General features: G+C 45.3%; 1 protein-coding gene across 1 annotated transcript in view; it reads right to left on the reverse strand.

Annotated features, from left to right (window-relative positions):
- The window catches only part of CDC42EP4 (CDC42 effector protein 4), a 45,136-nt gene extending 28,814 nt beyond the window's left edge, over positions 1 to 16,322 (reverse strand). Inside the window, exons 1-2 of the mRNA XM_080994932.1 lie at positions 15,946 to 16,322; positions 4,552 to 4,686 (exon numbers count right to left, since the gene is read on the reverse strand). The gene's annotated coding sequence lies outside the window, so the exon portion shown is untranslated. The remainder of the gene's footprint in view (positions 1 to 4,551; positions 4,687 to 15,945) is intronic.
- Between the last annotated feature and the right edge of the window lie 112 nt (positions 16,323 to 16,434).

Genomic DNA, 16,434 nt, shown 5'->3' on the forward strand with positions numbered 1-16,434 from the left:
CCGGTGCCTTGTAGAGGTGGAGGAGGAAGGCAGGGCAAGGGCGGGGGGAGAGCCAGAAAGGGATTGACACATCGCTCAGCCTCGCTAATGGGGTTTCCTGAAAGTTCAAGGCTTTTGTGGGATTTGTGTTGTCAAGCAGGCGAGCCCACGTTACCCGAAGCCCGCTGCAAACTCGGCGGCGTCGGAATTAGCTTGCCATTGTCTCAGCGAAAGGCATACTTATTTTTTCGCCCGGCATAGGGAGTCCCTGAACAAAAAGGCCAGCAACAAAATCAGGCGGGGGCAGGGCAGATGCTCATCTCTGCGCTGTTTCAAAGCACTGCTTTCCAGTTTACCTTTCTCGATTTATGGCAGTCAGGCAATTATAGCCCGCCCACCCCCTACTCTACTCTTTTAACTGTAAGGGCTAGCCAGCCGCTTTTTAAAAAATGAAACAAGAGGTCTAGAAGTACAGTGGTACCTCGGGTTACATACGCTTCAGGTTACAGACTCCGCTAACCCAGAAATAGTACCTCAGGTTAATAACTTTGCTTCAGGATGAGAACAGAAATCATGCTCCGGCGGCACGGAGGCAGCAGGAAGCCCCATTAGCTAAAGTGGTGCTTCAGGTTAAGAACAGTTTCAGGTTAAGAACAGACCTCCAGAACGAATTAAGTACTTAACCCAAGGTACCACTGTATGTGACCAGAATCCAAGATTCTGCATTGGAAGGCTAAGACAAAGCCCATTTCTTTCTTCTACCCTTTAAGAATTATAATTTACAATTATACATTGCTTTGGGATGCCTCATGGGAATTTATTCATAACTATTAAGTTTTATGTATTCACAATAAATATCTCACCTTTCAATGAATCAGGGCCAAGGTAATTAACAATTTAAAAGAGACCAGCAAAATATCAAATTCAAAAATAGATATAAGCAAAATACAGACAAATGAGCATGGAAAATGTTATCCATATAAATAGTAGTGAGATATGTGGATTTCCTTTACCATACAATTTATTAGCAAGCAATGTACAGTAAATGACAGATCTTTAAAATTCCAGACTCCTATCATGGCCAATGGCCCAGGGATAATGGAAGTTGTAGTCCAATGATGTCAGGAGGGCCACTGGTTCCTCACTACTGCTCTATAGCCACACAACAGGATGTACTGAGTACAAGACTGGGTCAATTATTTCTTCACTGTGGAGATTAACATTTGCTACGCTGCCGGTTTATGGAACAAGCCACTGGCAAAGCATAAAACAGACAGGAGGAGCTCCTGCTTACTACTCATCCAACACTTCCTCTGTGCTTTAGTGCTAGCCTTGTGGCATTTTGCCAAAACTGCTCCCTGTTCTTCCATCTCCACTTGGACAGCAGCCCACTGGTGATGGTTAAAAGGGAATCCCAATCTGATGTGTCATCTGATGGAGACAGCTTTTATTGCTCCCATATGTACTTCCAGTAGAAAGAAATTGAGCCGCCTGCAATTTTAACACCAACATTGATTCTGGAGGGATGTCTCACGCAAACGATATGTTTGCAGATAACAGTTCTGTTGGCCCACAGAAAACATACTTGACTTGAGGTTTGCAGTGCAGAACTACACGGAGTCAGTTGGGCAGGGTATTGAAAGCTGAGACAGAAAGAAAGTAAAATAATGGTATAGTGAATTGGAACAAGATCCACTTAGTCCAGCATTTTATTTCCAACCACAGATTGACAGATGCCTCTGAGGAACTCTGAAGAAGGGAAGTGAAGCTGTTGGCCTTTACTTGTTGTTTGTTATTAGCATATAAACCTGGAAATTCCAGGTAACTGTCATGGCTGTTGAGAGAGCCACCATGGATTTGCCTGTTCCAGGGGTGGAGTGGGCTATTGCCCCCCATATGCTGCTGGACTACAGCTCCCATCTTCCCTGAGCATTGGCTATGCTGACAGGGGCTGATGGGAATTTGGGTCCAACAACATCTGGAGAAACACAGATTATACCAGCCCTGGCCTAATCCTTTCTAAAGAGGTCTCAGGGAGTGGATCTCTTCATAGTCAATACCATTAATTATTCATGTTGCTTGAAGAAAATGGTCAAAGTTAGTCCAGTGATATAGATTGCAGTCCTGTATGCATTAATACTGTAACTTGGAGACAGGTTCCATTGACATTTATGGGACTCATTTTGTACATTGCTGGAAAACAATTAAGCATTTTTAAAAAATGTAAATAAATAGGACTAGCTTTCAAGCAGGCAATTTTTGCCCCCTTTAACCAGATTAAATGGCAAAGAACAGAGTCGTATTTATAGCTCCACTGACACGTCATGCCCGGGTCCTTTTCAAGCACCTTGTTCTTATGTCCATTATAGTTCTGATGTAGGAGTGCCACTTGTTGTCACATGGGCTGTCTAGGTTCATATATTTCATGCTAAGTAAGCCCTTGTGTTTCCATCTGAATAGTTTCCAATACTCTGTTGAATATCATAACCTCCATAGGTGGAACCGGTGATGGTGAGTGGTTTATGATCCACATTTTTAATCATGAGAAATCTGAGGCATGAACCATGAGTTTCCCCAGGTGTTCTGCTGGAGCAGGAGACAGGCACAGTTCTCCCAATCTGCTGTCTGACACAACTCTCTTCTTTCTATTTGGAGAGTAACAGTTCTTGATTTGTAACTCCAGCTAATTTTAACTAAAAGTGCACACAGTTTGGAGAGTACCCCAGTCAGTGCTGGTGTACTGCATGTCTGTATAAGACACAGCAGTCAGGAGAGATTAAAATCAGTCTCTTGAGCTGGGCTGGAAATGCTGGATGTTTAGATACCTAAAGGGAACTTGGCAGAACAAGCATGTGGTGGAGTTGAAAAGCTGCCCATTGGGCAGCAGCCAGTCTTGATGCTCAGCCACTTGGGCTTGCCAGTGGTTGGCACAGAGGCCTGAGGGCATGGAACCATTTTAGGATCCCATTTTAGGATCCCATCCCAAGGGAGATGCTTGCCTGCTGCCAACCTCTCAGCTGCTCCTTCAAGAGAAGAGCTTTGAAAAACCCATTTGACATCCTTTTGCTCAGATTAAGTATTTTATTTTAGCCACTCCAAAGGACACAATGGAAAAGAACTGGGGAGGGAAACCATTGATTGATGCTATTTTCTTCTTTTTCTAGGCAGATAAAACAAGCCAGACCTCTGGATTCCTCTGAACAGTAATTAGACCCGTGAAACAATTGCACAATGGCCTTATCTAATTAAATGCAGTGGTAGCCAGGGGAACCCTTTTTGGAATGACACAACCTAATAAAGGTGGGTTTTCTCTCCTGGCTCCATTATCTTCCAAAATGTATCAAAGAGTGAAAGAAGCAGTGCTAGTTGTCCTCTGTTTTATTGTTCCTCTAATAAATGTGTTACTAAATTTCAAACTGGTACATTTTAACATTATTCATTTAAGTAAGTGCCTTGAGAGAGGCTTAAAACAGTTTGAGCAAATACAACAAGGAGCTGTTATTTACAGAGACTCTGCATGTGAAGAATTTATGTTGGATTCAAATAATCTGGAGTTGTAGATTAATGAGAGAAAGATAGAGGACTTGGTAAACACCTGCTCTCTTTTGCATGTGGTGGGAGCTGATTCTTAACATTTCCAAGCTTGTGTGTGCCCCCCCCCCCCAATTTCGGGGCCCTAAGCATCTCAGAAGCCACTTTTGTTTGTCAGAATGTGAATGCACACATTTGCAGAAATCATCCCACTGTTACAGCCTATCCTGTGACATCTGTCACCATCTGCAGATCATGACCGCTTATCTTGTTTCAGGTATTTGGTAATTTCTCCAGACTGGAGAGGATGGCTGCTGTTCCCCTGTCATGTGATAATGTATCAGTTCCCGAGATTTTCAGCAAAAGAGTTCTTAAGGTACCTAGACCAAGAAATGCACCACACCAGATTGCTCCTTGTAACTGATTGGTGAGAAGCCCTGGCCTACAGAGGAATTATCTTAATGATTAAACTATGCTTTCACTTATCTCCAGCTTATATGCAAGCCCAAGGCAGTCAGGTATCTGAATCATTCACCTTGCTCTTCTGAGTAGGTGATTTGAGGTGAGCCTTCTGGGCAGCTCCCAATTGTATTTTGATGGCTCAAGGCATTTTAATTATTCAGATGCACTAAAAAAAACCCACACACACACCTCAGTGCCTCTACTTTCTTTGGAAATTGATGATGTCTTAAAATTCCAACCATCGCCTCCGGTAAGAGCAGCGGTCCCAGAGACTCATTTAATTATCTTCCAGGTTTACTAGAGAGTCTTGTCAGGGTATAAAGGTTGTTGTGGCATCTTGATGAGAAGGACTCTGGTGCAGGTGAAGGGAGCTCTCTGGCTGGTCAGATCAGATTCCATCTGAAGATATGTGATGTGATGTTTCAAGGGACTGAAAAGAACAGCTATTTCTGTTGCCAACCATGGCTTGGTCACTACTGCCCAAGGAAAACCCTGATTATGCTGCGAGAGGACTGCGGGCTGTTTCCACACACACCCTAACAAAATGTGAGGACCGTTAGAAAAATCTGTTTTTCCTACCTCATTAGCAGCACTCTAAATCCCAACCATGCTCATGGGTTCTCTGCTGGTTTACAATGGACAAACAAGATGGCTTTGCCTCACTGTCAGCCTCCTCCTGCTTGGAGAATGTCCTGTCACGTTAATCCAACTTTCCTGTGGAGGAGAGGACCGGGAATGGTAATTAGGATTGCTAGAGTGCCATTATCTCACATGTGAATCTGCATACACTGCAAATTCTGAAGGACCCCCCCACCCAGCTTATTGTATTGTATCCAACCCTTCCTCCAAGGAACTTACTGCAGCATATAACAGCCTTATGAAGTAGGTTGGGCAAAGAAGACAGCGGTTGGCCAAGGTTGCTTTAATTGAATCCATATCTGTATTCAGCAATGAAACTAGGTTTCTTGGTCCTGATCCAACACTCCAGCCACTACCCCTCAGTTGCCCACTTACTGCCCCTCTCCCAAAGCCCAGACATCCCTTCCTCATTCTGCTTGCAACTTAGGGGAGTTTGCATCTTTCTTTTGAAAGCTGGTATTGGAATGCTTCTGTAATAAATGAAAATCTGCCATTATTCCCTTATGGGGGACACAAGAGCCCTTATAGAGTCCTTTGTAGGTTCTCCATCGGTCGGAGAAAAGAACAGAGGCCAACCAGAGAATATTGAGAAGCAAAGCATCTCGTAAGCCTGATCTTTATTGAACTGTTGAAACAGGGTGCCCCCTTCACACGCAGGAGGAGGAGGACCCCGAACAAAGGTGTGCCCACCCTTATATAGACATTTTAAATTGCCCACCCTAGAGTCCAAGACCACCCTCAGAAATATCATACATACATCACAGAAAGGGGTGGTCTACAACACAAATCTGAGTGTGTTGTTTATCTCCTGTCTGGCAGGTTACCTGTTAATGCTTACTTGATTGGATACCCTGGGGAGCCTGGCCAGTCTTTTGCAATGATAAATACTTAGTTACTGAGCCAGGTCACAGGCTCACCCTATTCATACACATACATACCCTTAAGACAGGATTTGTGAAGGAAAAGACAATGGGAGGGCTTTTCCATTTCCTTCGACCTTGCAGAGAAAACATTTGGTAATATATATAAAACATATATATATATATATATATATATATACCGTATTTTTCGCTCTATAAGACGCACCAGACCACAAGACGCACCCAGTTTTTGGAGGAGGAAAACAAGAAAAAAAATATTCTGAATCTCAGAAGCCAGAACAGCAAGAGGGATCGCTGCGCAGTGAAAGCAGCGATCCCTCTTGCTGTTCTGGCTTCTGGGATAGCTGCGCAGCCTGCATTCGCTCCATAAGACGCGCACACATTTCCCCTTACTTTTTAGGAGGGAAAAAGTGAGTCTTATAGAGCAAAAAATACGGTATATATGACCTTATTTCTTTTATTTCAATTGGAAATCCAGGTTCTAATCCCCATTCAGCTGTGAATCTCACTGGGCGACCTTGGTCAATTGCTATCTCTCAGCCTGTTTTACCTCCCAGGGTTGTTGTTGTGAAGATAGAATGTTGCTCTGGAGGAAAGACTACAACAGATGAACAAATGAACCCCCTCTGTACCCACTCTTTATCTGGTTTGGGCCCAGTATAACAGCAGAGTCTCACCTTCAAAGGACTGCAGCTAGGAGCTGCATTGCCCTGCCTAATAATTTTTTAAAAGTATATTTATGATGTGACAGCTCCCATTTAAAGAATTACAGCATTATTTTTTTAAAATAGTGGAATTTCAAAAAAGTGGTTACAGTGGTATCTGGGTTTAAGAACAGCCCAGTTTACAAACTATTCGGTTTACGAACTCTGCAAAACTGGAAGTAGTGTTCCGGTTTGCGAACTTTACCTCAGTCTAAGAGCGGACCTCATTAGGGAAAGCGTGCCTTGGTTTAAGAATGGTTTCGGTTTAAGAACGGACTTCCAGAACGGATTAAGTTCGTAAACCGAGGTACCACTGTGTTGTTGTTGTTTAGTCGTTTAGTCATGTCTGACTCTTCGTGACCCCATGGACCAGAGCATGCCAGGCACTCCTGTCTTCCACTGCCTCCCGCAGTTTGGTCAAGCTCATGTTCGTAGCTTCGAGAACACTGTGCAACCATCTTGTCCTCTGTCGTCCCCTTCTCCTTGTGCCCTCCATCTTTCCCAACATCAGGGTCTTTTCCAGGAAGTCCTCTCTTCTCATGAGGTGGCCAAAGTATTGGAGCCTCAGCTTCGGGATCTGTCTTTCCAGTGGGCACTCAGGGCTGATTTCCTCCAGAATGGATAGGTTTGATCTTCTTGCAGTCCATGGGACTCTCAAGAGTCTCCTCCAGCACCATAATTCAAAAGCATCAATTCTTCGGCGATCAGCCTTCTTTATGGTCCAGCTCTCACTTCCATACATCACTGCTGGGAAAACCATGGCTTTAACTATATGGACCTTTGTTGGCAAGGTGATGTCTCTGCTACCACTGTATTCCCCTCTAAAAGTGGGAGTGCTCCAAACTCCACCTACTTGCCCTCCCCACTTGGTTCAGGGTGGATTTTTCAAGTATGGCATTGTTGGCTTTTTACTGGCAACCAGTCCAGGGGGAAGGCACTGCCTGTCTGCTTCCTTTCCCTTAATCTCAGTGTTGTAGAATTTAGCAGGGAGGCATTTAGGGGCAAAATGAGTTGACTCTGCCTCCTATTGGCTCTGGTTCCACCTCCTTTTGGTCTCTGTGTCTTCTACTCTGCAGAGCAACAGGCAGCACTGTATCTTATCTCTCACTTTGATCTGGGCTTTGGACTAGTCAGAAGCAACACAATTCCCCCTTGCTAGCTCTGCTTCTAATAATCTCTCCACACAGGGTGCAAAGTAAAAGGGTCACTTAGTTCAAGTTCTGCGGGAAGGTCCCGTGTGAAGCAAAAGTTGCCTCATACTTCAAGTCAGTTGTGTAGCGGAAAGAGAATGCAGGCGAGTGAAACTTCAGGACTTTTTTCGCCAAGCAGGACATCATCTTCTGCCACCGTAAATTCACTTGCTCTGGCAAGTGAATAAGGCTTTCAGGGTTGTTTGTGGCAGATTAGCAGAGAGGAACAGATGGAGGGAAATAATCAAGCAGAGGCTAATGCATATTTCCTTTTCTTTAATGGGGTTCCTACTTCACACTAACAGTTTAAACCGTAACACTTGTTTGCAAGATCCTTGTTTGCATTTCTTATTAAAAGCTGAAGGCTGGAATTCATGTGGATGTGGATCTTTTGCTAAATCTCAATGTGTTTTGAACCTAAGCAGTCTGGACGTAAGCATCAATGAGTTCATCTGGAGCTTACTCCCAGGAAACTGGGAGTGGTGGCCAACAATCAGTTCTGTTAGCAGAAGAACTTTGGGCTGCGCAACAGAGCTTCTTCTCACCTTCCTTTCACTGCTTGCCCCCTAAATCTATTCTGGTGGTTCCTTCAAACCCCTGCAGCCAATTTGGGGAGGGTGCAGCAAGGACACATGGGGAGAGAAGAAGGAGAAGTTCCATTGTGCAAAGGGAAACCCATGTGCTAACACAGTGAGCAAATTGGATACCACCCTATGTGTAGGATTGCACCACAGTGAATTCTCTGCAATGCGTAGAGAACTTAGAGAAGGGAGAACATTTCTCACTTTGTGCTGGGCATTTAGGGGATTGGTGAATGGTAGTCACCATAATTGCCTGTGGTCCTCTGGCTATTGCCACTTTCTCTTGGGATGCAGGAGCTTTGCTTAGAGAAAGAGATAGGAGGAGGCAGACAGCTCATGAATTTCCAGAATGTGGGTCACACATTACAGTGCATTGCTAGCATGCATCCAGTGTAAGTCCAACCTGTACATTTGCTCCAGTGCACAATATCCTAAATCCTTAGCTCCTTAGGCTTCACTTATCATTTCCCATTATTAAACCGGCAACTAAATGTACTTATGAGAACAAACAGTGATGGGCAACGGTGGGAGGGGTTAAGGAAGCAGATTTGCACTCCCCATAGCTTTGATCAGGGGCTTTTTCTCCCCCTGCTATTTGTGAACTATTTGCTGCCTCCTTCCATGCTTGGCAAAGTGCTGATAAGTGGCTGCCTTTTGCCCTTGGGAGATGCTCAAGCCATCACAGTGCAAAACTCAGCAGCGCTGTCAAGGCTGATTGACTCCCAGCGGTCTGATCCTCAGAGACAACTAGCTCATCCCATTCCCCTTGTAAGCATCGGCAGCTGGGTGCCTGCTAAAGCCATTGACAAGTTAGCTCCGTGAAGCTGAGATGCCAACCATCTCTTCTCCTTACATACCACTTTCCCCCCAGCAAGAGAAAAAGCACAGCATAAATTAAGAAAGCAAGCGCTAAATTCTGTGGAAGTTCAATTTGCAATTCTAATTTGGTAACTGGACATTAGCTTTTCATAGGTATGAAGGACAGTAATATTCTGATTTCACAACACCCTGACTCACCTCAAATACCCTTTAATTTCTACCTTTATAACTTGGAAGGCTTTGCCATGCTGATAGGGGCAGGCATAGATGCAGATGGCTCCAGATTCAGTCCATTGCATCACTAATTAAAAGGATCACAGATAGCAAGGCGGGGAGGCCTCTCTGCCTGAAACGTTTGGAGGGCCCCTGCTGCTTGGAGAAGAGGAATGAGCTAGATGGACTAATGGCAGCTTCCTCTGCATAAGAGAAAATGTGTCTGCATGACTTCAGCTGTTTTTTACGAATGTCACTAAGACTGCAATGCAAGCACACACTCGTGGGAGCAAGCCTCATTGAACATTGTGGGAATTACTTCTAAGTATACATGGAATAGGGACGGGGGTGGTGCTGTGGGTTAAACTACAGAGCCTAGGACTTGCTGATCAGAAGGTCGGCGGTTCGAATCCCCACGACAGGGTGAGCTCCCGTTGCTCGGTCCCTGCTGCTGCCAACCTAGCAGTTTAAAAGCACGTCAAAGTGCAGGTAGATAAATAGGTACCACTACACCGGGAAGGTAAACGGCGTTTCTGTGCGCTGCTCTGGTTCGCCAGAAGCAGCTTAGTCATGCTGGCCACATGACCCGGAAGCTGTATGCCGGCTCCCTCAGCCAATAAAGCGAGATGAGCGCCGCAACCCCAGAGTCGGCCACGACTGAACCTAATGGTCAGGGGTCCCTTTGCCTTTTATACATGGAATAGAATTGAGATGTAAGGATGATCTTTGCTCTGGAACAAGTCCTTGAGGAATGCTGTTATGACAGAAAATGGTGGCAAAGAGCCGTGTCTGCGTGGCATGTATGATACAACCAAGGAATCTGGGTTTCTGCTTACAGTGCTATGAAATGCATAACCTAATGTGACCATTGACTGTTGAAACAGGCCACATTGTAACTCAAAGGCATTTATTTCCCTGTTCACCATGACTTTCCCACTAAGAAAAAGAAAGGTCCATTCACATGTAGCCCACTGGCTATACCTGTTCACTGTCTAAGCTTGGGCTTGATGTTTCTCAACAGCCCTAGGTGCAGGCCAGTTTTCTCTAGCTGGTGACAATGGAAATTATGTGACATGTCTGATGAATTTGATGCTGCTTCATCATCGTGAAGAGGCTAGAGTGCAGGGCTTTGTTGGAGAGTCCATGGTACATGTAATGCAATTGCTTCTTTGCTGCAGATGCTCACAAGCATGCTTGGAAAACATTCCACCGCTCATAATAACAAGCATATACACAGAGCCAAAACATGCTTATTAATTATTCCATATGGCTTCCCCTCTGCGTGTGTCCTTGCTTGTCCTCTCTAAAGGGATACAAAAATGTGTCTGTTACATTCTGGGATCCCATCCCATTTCCACTCTTACGCTTAACTTGGAGAAATGTATTCTGCCAAGCAGAGCTAAGGGACACGTTATAACATTGCTAAATGGAACTCAATTGCTGTGTAGGGGAATTGGTGTAATCTGTAAAGTGCAGAGGCTTTGAAAATGTGATTGGCTTCTGTTTATTTTCACAACTATATCAGGGCCCCTTCGGACTTCTTTTGTGGGTGTATTCAGCAACAAGTTATTAAAACAATAATAATGATAATAATATTAATTTGTTAGTTGTACTGGACTGTCCGCACATTTTCTGCTTCTTTTTAGTTGTTCAGCAATGCTTCCCAAATGGTACGGCATTATCGCCATCTGGAGGGACATTCTTGTGCTATATAGAGAAACAAAAGCGGGACAGCCCCCCACCCCCCGCAGAACATTTGTCGTATGAAAAACTACAGGGTTTAAGTAGGAAGCTATGGGCCATGCCTCCTGCCAACCTAGCTGTTTGAAAGCATGTCAAAGTGCAAGTAGATAGATAGGTACCACTCTGGGGGGAAGGTGGAAGAAGAGTTTGGATTTGATATCCCGCTTTATCACTACCCTAAGGAGCCTCAAAGCGGCTAACAATCTCCTTTCCCTTCCTCCCCCACAACAAACACTCTGTGAGGTGAGTGGGGCTGAGAAACTTCAGAGAAGTGTGACTAGCCCAAGGTCACCCAGCAGCTGCATGTGGAGGAGCAGGGATGCGAACCCGGTTCACCAGATTACGAGTCTACTGCTCTTAACCACTATACCACACTGGCTCCCAGTGTTTCCGTGCGCTGCTCTGGTTTCGCCAGAAGCAGCTTAGTCATGCTGGTCACATGATCTGGAAAAACTGTCTGCGGACAAATGTCAGCTCCCTCGGCCAGTAAAGTGAGATGAGCGCTGCAACCACAGAGTTGTTCGCGACTGGACTTAACTGTCAGGGGCCCTTTACCTTTACAGGCCATGCACTGCTTGGAAACATAGCAGAATGTCTGTCCCAAAACAGTTGCAGGCACAGACAGTTTTGGACTGCAATTGGCATTGCTTATAAGCAAACCAATGCTATCATGAGTACAAGTCATTGAGAAAAAAAGACACTGAAGGAGACCTTGGTGGTTCAGGGCTGTGAATCAATTAAAGCAGTGGTCATTTAGCATGCCTTGGAGAAATGTGCTCTTGCCACCTCTGCTGATGTACTCAAGCTTGCCTTGCCTTTCTCCACCAGTTTTCAATTTCTCTGTTGCTTCGCCTCTCTAATTTAGCATGTTACCCCTTGAGCTCTTCCTCACATTCTTGTGGCCTCCATTTTGAATGCCATATTCTCAACAGCATGGGTATGTGTGTATGTGTGTGTGAGAGAGAGCTGACTCTCAAACATTTGCCACCGCATCAGCAACTTTTCCCCATGAAGGCTGGGAGGTTTGTTCTATCCGCCTTCCCATCTCAAACAGAGAGCTGTGGCTTTGGGAAAACATGTGCTCTCCATATGTGTCAGTACAAAAAATGTGGGCTAAAAAAAAGGGGGGTTGGAGAGGGGAGAACTGAAATCCTGTTTCTAAAAGCTGGGAAAGAGCATAAATCTCCAAGCAAATGGAGGAGGGATAAAAAAATAATATATTGCAAAATAAGCCCACAGCCAAGTAACCTAATGGGCAGCTAGCCACAGATATGTTGCCATGGAGACAGAAGATGCTTAGCACTGCCGCTGTGGGGGGAGGGGAAGGCTTTGCATGGCCTCCTGGTGGGCTCAGAATTGCCTTTCCTCCTCCATCCTTTTCCCCTCCCCCATTCCAAACTCTTCCTATGGAGGTTAATCCTTGGGGTTGGAGCAGCAGCAGCAGGCAACAAAATCTTCCACCCAGCATCTGGGATGTGTGTATGTTGAAGGAAGGGGTGTGTGTGTGTGTGTGTGTGTGTGCACGCGCTTCCTAGCAGGATCAGGAAGAAAGGCCCCGCAATCTAATTCCATTTGCTAAGCTCCGTAACACAAGAAAAACTGAAGCATCAATACCTATGACTCTGTCTGACACATTTACTATTTATGGCATGAATCAGAGAGCTGTGGGCATTAACATTCCTCCACAGTCCTGCTTCCCATCCACAGTAAGGCATGGTCTGTGGCACATGTATGACTCTTTTGTTTCAAAAGCTGGTCTCCGTTTCATTCTCATAGATACCTCCTACATTGGGGGGAACCACTTAAGAGTACAATTCCCTTATAATGGTCTAGAAATGAAGTGGGACATGTGGATAGCTCAGTTGGTTAGAACGTGGTGCTGATAATGCCAAGGTTGCAGGTTCAATCCCCGTTTGGGACAGCTGCCTATTCCTGCATTGGGGGCTGTCAACATGGCCCCTAACGCCCACTAGTGGGCGTTTTAGGATTCTAGGTGGGCGGTAGGGGGGTTCTACGGCACAAGCTGAATCTTCCTTCCATTGAACACTGGTGGGTGGTAAGGAAATTTTACCATCAAGAAAGAGGCATTAGTGGACAGTAGGTATAAAAAGGTTGACTACCCCTGAACTAGATGATCCTCAGTTTCCCTTCCAACTCTATGATTCTGTGAAATGCAAACTTCGGTAGATGTGCATGTTTATCCACCATGCAAATGTTTGTGGGGTTTTGAAACGCAAAAGGGCCACTCCTTCACAAGCAGCTTTTTTGCAAGCTGTGTGTGTGTGTGTGCGTATGTGTATGTGTGCGCCATATGGTATTAATACACCAGAAATTATAGTTGAACTACTGTTGTGCGCGTGTTCACATATGTGCATAGTCCTCCCCACCCAATATGAAAATACACTGAAGTCTTTGGGCATACTGAACTTCTATTTAAAATGCTACAACACAATACTAAAAAGGTAATAAAATGGCAGCTGGCAGGAAAATGGTTTCAAGCAGTTTAAAAGCAATAAGGAGAAACACTGGAGAAACATTGTAAGAATAATACTTGAGGGAAGAAGAGAATTGACAACACCCACAGGGCTGGGGAACCTGTGGCCCTCCATAAGTTTTTGCTCTACATTTTTCCATCATCCTGACCCTGACCATTGGAGCTGGGGCTGATGGAAGGTCGAATCCAACAAAATCTGGAGGGAAGAGTGTTCTCCACTTCTCCTATAATGCCCAGTATGGCCAAGACACAGGCAAAAAGGCTTTGAGAAATCTCTGCTCCCCACTGTGAACATCAACAGATGCTCAACCAGCACTCTCCCTTTATTAAGAACCGCAGCTGCTCACTTCTATTTTGCATCTGCTTTGGCTTCCATGTAACAGGGCTTAACTAAGGCAACCAGGAAAAAAAGGGGCCACTTTAACACAGGAGCTGAGCCACAGGTGGGAGAGGAATGATGTTAAGTGGGTGGGGTTAAGTAGAGGAGAGCTAAGGCCCTTCCACCAAAACCTGCAGGACCTGCAAAAGCAGGGGAGGTTGGTCTCTATTAAGGCAAAATTTACTTGCTTACGTAGCACAGTTTACATACTGCTCGATGGTAGTAACACTTCTAAGCAGTTTACAATAAATATAAAAAACACTAATGTTGAAACACATCAACACAGCTGGATAGGATTGCCTAAACTAGGTGCTACAAGCAGTCTGGGGGTGGCACTAGCCGGCACTTTTTGCTTCTCAGTCTCCATGTTGCTGCTGTAGAACTCGGCAAGGAGGGTGCTGGGGGCAAAAATAGAATTAGTTGGCTGTGCCTGTTTTTGGTTCTGGCTCTACCTACTGTGGACATCTCCAGCTTTCATCCTGCAAGTCCCAATAGGCACCAGTTACCACTGCCTGCAAGCATCTTCTTGACCCCACTGCCTTCCGTGCTGTTTCTTCACCTACAGTCACACACACCCTTCTTAAATCTACATTTCTAGCTCTGGGAACTTCTTCCCTTAGAGCAGGTCAAGGTCTTCCCTTGGCTTTGACCCTTTCCCAAGGATGGGGTGTCCCTGACCCTTCCGCCCTGCTTTTCAATGCTCCTCTCTTTAATGGGTTTCAGACTCGCCAATTAAATTACCAGTCACCAAGGCAGCTGCTCAAGAGAAGCCTTTATTACCTATTCCCTGGCTCTGAGTTAATCCCTTTCAAGTGAGCAGCCACATTATCCAAGCAAGAGGCCCCATCCTCACATAAATGGTTAATTAAATCCTAGTCTGCAGGGTGCCAGCTGGCCACTTTCCCCTCTCAATAACCTCTTGCTAATAATGCTGGTGCTTAATGATGGGGCAGATATTAGAATAGAGGACTGTGCCCTATAATGTATGGAATTAGCTTTATTAATCTAGCCCTTTTTATACCAGTAGAAGAAGATGGAGGGCTACACAAGTGAAAATACAAGACAGCCAGCTGAGTTGGGCTTTCTCCACCCATTGCTTGAGTAAGTAGATGAGTTTTAACTTCTATTTCTGGGAACTTATTTCCTGAGTTTCCCATCTGTGTGTGTGTGTGTAGTTAACAAGAGGGCAACTTCTGCTGCTCACAAAGTATAACCAAACAATACTATGTATGTCAGAGAAAACTCTCATATGGGCTGGTTCACACATGCGCATAAGCACATGATTTCTGTGTATGGATTGATTCCATTGAAACCCCATGTGTCTAAGGAAACACGAATGTTCTACCTGTTCAGTATTTGATGGCTTGTTCACACATGAAAGCCATCCATTAACCTTCTAGAACAGGGGTTCCTAAACTACTCCACACAACCACCTAATGGATCACTTGAAAATTGCTGGGACTCTGGAGGGACCACTTAATGGTTTTTCTGCCTTTTGTAGAAAATTTCAATGCACTGTGCTAGATGCTGTATGATTTTTAATTGCAGTTTATTACATTACAATTTGAATTCAAACTGAATTCAAATTGTAATACAATAGATAAAAACATAAAAGATGCAACAAAACACACACACACATACATATATAATGCAATGGATACATGCAGGGCTGGATTTAGGTTTGATGAGGCCCTAAGCTACTGAAGGTAATGGGGCCCTTTATATGTCCAGCTGTCCTTTGTCAACAACAAATTGTCACTGTTTTTTGTGTTGAATATTTTAGGGAGCAGGCGGGGCCCCATTACTTACATCATAGGAGCTTACACAACACAAAACACTGTTGCTATATGTAGATTTTATTTTATTTGTTTTTAATCTTATATTTTGGAAATGTATATCCAGTTTTCCCCCCTTTAAATTTTTTGGGGGCCCCCAAGAGAGTGGGGCCCTAAGCTATAGCTTGTTTAGCTTATACATAAATTGGGCACTGGATGAAGGGAACAAGAAATTGAGGGAATTTACTGAGGGATTTGTGTGTGTAGGTAGGATTGGTTGCAAAAGGCAAGTCATCTGTTTAAGGAGGGTTGGGAGAGAATAGGCTGACAAGGCTTGTGCTCAAAGCTTTCCACAGATGCCGCGTTATCGATCCAAATCCCTCATTTCCCGTTCTGCCCCTTCACCCTTTCTCCCCAAACCTCCCCCTGCCTATTTACTCACAAGCAATCCTACCCCCACCCCCGCCAAAACCAATGGTAGAGGTGCAGAAAGTTGCCGCCTCGGCTCGGCGGCTTCTTGCAAGCAAGCCTCGCGGATCCGCAGCCTGACCTTACCTGGTGGCCTCGACGATGCCAGCCGTCCAGGATGGCTGTTGAAGGAAAACAAGAGACTTCTGCTTCAAACGGGGAGGGCGCGGAGGTATTTAAATGGGGGGGGGGGCAAAGGAAACTTGGAAGGCATAAGAGGGGCTCGGCAGCAGTTGAGGGAGGGTGGGAAAGGAAAAGCAGCCTGGACCAAGCAAGCGCTCGCCTGGCGCGCCGCGACTGGAAAAGACCCTTGGCACGCAGACGCAAACATGGAGGAGAAAGCGCGGGAAAGGCCGCCAGAAAGTGGCGTCCTTCTCGACGAGCTCGCCAGCTCCCTGCCTCTTGTGGCTATTGCAGCTTAAAGGCCCCGAAGGAGCCAAGGGGGGTTGCACTAGTAGCAGCTGAGGAGGGAGGTCGGACGAGGAGCTCCCCTCTCCCGTCTCAACAAAGCCCAGGCTTCTTAGGAGGGAGCTGTGGCTGCGGCTCTTTGGAAGACCACCAGCAGCAGAAAGCTCG

The sequence above is a fragment of the Podarcis pityusensis genome (genome assembly GCF_964106645.2).
Source record: "Podarcis pityusensis genome assembly, chromosome: 2".
In the NCBI taxonomy this organism is placed as follows: domain Eukaryota; kingdom Metazoa; phylum Chordata; class Lepidosauria; order Squamata; family Lacertidae; genus Podarcis; species Podarcis pityusensis.